Genomic DNA, 3,477 nt, shown 5'->3' with positions numbered 1-3,477 from the left:
GAAGGCATGAGGCACACAACATCCATCACTGTATTACCTGTTCTCATCTACCACGTTAACGAGGGGATTAGATCGCCGCTTTCTTTGGGAAGTGGTGTGTCAAGAGAAGACATTCCTATAACCTGGCAACACTTGCCCCCGTGCAGGTGTATCTCAGTGGGGGATTTGGGTGGGCTGCCTCCATCCAGCACCAACATTAAGCCAAACCAAACCACTGGGCGGGGTGTGCTTAAGGAACAAAAGGTTCGGATGCACTGAGGTGCTGCTTCCCTTTTTCAGGACACAGCCGTCACCCGTACCGGGATCCAAAGCTGGCACAGGTGGGCCCTCTGTAGGAGTGGGTGGGTTGCAAGTTCTTACCTGGTAACCGGTTATCAAGGAGATGGGAAGCTCTAAGTGATCTAGCATTGCAGCAACCGGTATTTAAAAGCCAATTTGCATATGAGAGGATTGTAAGTAATGGTGATATTTAAATGTGGGATTTATAACTGCAGCTGTTCTCACAACGAAATGAGTCAATACCAAATACTCCATCTTTTCGGAGACCTTTTCAGGAATGCAAGACATTTTAGGTTGCAGCCTTTTAAGCCTGAGATTAATAAGCCATTATTATAATTAGTTGAGATAGACACAAATTCTTACAAAGAAAGTTGGGTTGGTTTTTTGGTTTGTTTTTTTTTTTTTACCCCCCCCTGTTTTTTTACCCTCCCCGACCTGGAAGTGAATTTCCCTCAGCCGGCCGGGGAGCGGCGCCGAGCCCGCCTCCCTTAAAGGGGCCGCGCCAGCCACACGCTGCCTGCTCTACGGGTGAGTGGGAACCTTAAACCGCAGGTTTAAGGATGAAAAGCGTCAGGAGAGGGTTTTATTACACAGCAAAGCGCATTAGGCTCGCGTGTTATGGCGTGTGAGAGACCTTCCCTGACGCCGAGCTGCTTTCATTTCGGAGCAACACCGAAGCGCCGGTGAGCCTGTCCAAGCAGCGGCTGCTGAGGACCGAAGCAGCTCTACAGCGGTTCCTTCTCTTTGGGAACCTCTCACAACCAGGAATTCAGCTTCGGCTTCATGCGTGTTGCTCACGGATTAACCTCTGCAATTTAAATCTGTTTCCTGCCCAGACTAGTTTCTTCTGGAAATATGAATAATAATCTCCAGTACAATAGGTTTTGCCACCCGCCTGGAAGTTGGAGAGGAGCTTTGCCATAAGCTTCTATACAAAATAATTTCCGGTTCCAGTAGTAGTAGTGATGAGAACTTGTCTCCCAACAAATACATGCATTGTTGGTAAAGAGAATACAGTTACTTTTTGTTTTGGGATACAAAGTAAAGAGTGATACAATTACCCTGTCCAAGTAAAATGAAATTACAAAGAGTTTACTGTTAAACCTTTTCAGGAATTGCCGATATTACACACAGCAGCTTTAAATAATATTTGTCTGCAAACCAGCAAAACACATAAATAAACATTAAGGAACAATTACTAAAATAATTTATGTTTCTGCCATTAAAAAATGACAAAATATTCTACAAACATTATCAAACGCAATTTTGCCCATTTAAGGACTACATGGCAAAGGTCAGTTATGGTCCCAATTCTTTTGGATGTTGATGTAGAGAAATGCCATGCTCAGGATCTGACAAGAACAGAATCAAAAGTCCTCCTGTTCTGAATTTAACCACTTAAATATCTAATCTGCTTAGAAGAAATATTTTATCTAATTATGGAAACAGAAATTAGCTTAGATAATTAAAGGGAGAGGCTAGTACTGTTATTCTTAGTCCATTATGTGTTACTTCCACCTCCTAATGTCTTTTGGAACTTCCAGGTTCTTTCCATACCTATTAACAAATTTTATTCATTCACTCCAACCTGAGTATCACCAGATCTCTTGTCTTTACCTTCTTTTTCTCATTCCATCCGGATTTACAATAGGAACTATCTTCCTTTCTCCCATCTGGGCTCAGACAGTGAAAACTTCCAAGCGACAGGCGGATCCCCTGCTCTCAGTGCCTGTTCTTGGCCTGCCCTGCCGTACTCAAGAGCCGCAGCAGCGAGGGAAGCCTCGCTGTGCCACTTGGCTCCGAGTGTGGAGAGGCCGTACAGCCGAGTTGGCACTGACCCAACATCAGCATCAGAAATTTGCGGAGACATAATCCCAGCAAGAAGAGACCCTTCAGGGGTTTAAACCAACAAACTCAAAGATTTTCTACGGTGTCTGTGCACACTGAGGTTTTTTCAAAGCTGGATTTTCAGAGAAACAGGATTGCTGGTACAAAAGCGGTCCATCTTCCAAAGGTCTTCTCCGGAACAGAGGACTTGACGCAAAAATTCTCAGATTGCAGTCAGCATAGGCCAAATGATGTGTATCTTATTACTTTCCTTTTCGTAGACATGTCAGCAGTTTGGCTCGATACATTTTGAAAACAAGGTTTTAGCTTCATGTGCGTTAATGCCAGCCCAAATACTGAAAAGTCGAAAAAGTTTTAAGGAAATGCTTTTAACCGAAGCTGTCACTGGCATTTCGACAGCAAGCCCCGCAGGTGGTGCCACCGGTCTGACCGGCGGCGGTTCTCGCAATTAGCTCCATTAATAGACAACCAGGTTTCTTCCTACAGGAGCCTACGCGAAGGATTTAATGGAGTTTTATTTGTCCCAAAAGGTTGGCGAGCCGGCGTCCTGCTACTGAAATCATTCGGGACGAAGCATTCCTAAATATTCTTTGAAATTAATTTTAACTCCTAAGGATTTTGTCGCTTAAATTCCTAATGTGCTCAGAAAACTCAGTTTGTGCTCAAACCCGCTGGAATTGGATAGTCTGCCAGGTTTTGTTTAAGTATCCTAAAATCACGTCTGGCTTAAATTCATCCGTAACTAGAGAACCAGGGTTTGTCGTGTGGTTGTTAATTGCTTCCCAGCCTCTGGGTGTTTTCAACAACCCTGGCACGGCCGGCTCTGGTGCAGGGTTCCATCTTTTCATAAAGCATCTGTAAGTTCTTTTGCCATACCGCAAAGAGGAACGGTTGCTCGTGGCAGTCGCTAGCAGCAACTCCCCCATTGTAAAATTGAGTTGAAAACCATTTAGCTCTTAATCCGAGACAAAAATATGCAGGCAACAAGTTGCAGAATTGGTAAAGCAGCCCTGGCTTCTAGGCCGTGTGTAGTGTATTAATGTATACGGTAATGTCTCAGCTTACGGATTTGGTTGGCCTGAATAAGACCTCAGAAATATGTATCCAATGGTGCAAAACTCTGAAAGCGAAATACTACGAATGCTAAAACTAAAATCTAATACAAAAAGCTAATACTAAAATCGCTTAAAACTTCGGAATGGTCAGTCTCTGGGGATCCCGTGAGGGAGAGATGAGGCAGCGCAGGCGAGCACGTGGCCTTCCACCCCCGAGCAGGCTCGGAGCCGGTGTCGGGGGGATGGAGCAGGAGCCGGTGTCGGGGGGCGGCTCCGCGGCAGCGGGAAGGGGAGC

The sequence above is a fragment of the Egretta garzetta genome, unplaced genomic scaffold (assembly GCF_000687185.1).
Source record: "Egretta garzetta isolate BGI_Z169 unplaced genomic scaffold, ASM68718v1 scaffold768, whole genome shotgun sequence".
In the NCBI taxonomy this organism is placed as follows: Eukaryota; Metazoa; Chordata; class Aves; order Pelecaniformes; family Ardeidae; genus Egretta; species Egretta garzetta.
This window is presented reverse-complemented; position numbering follows the sequence as displayed.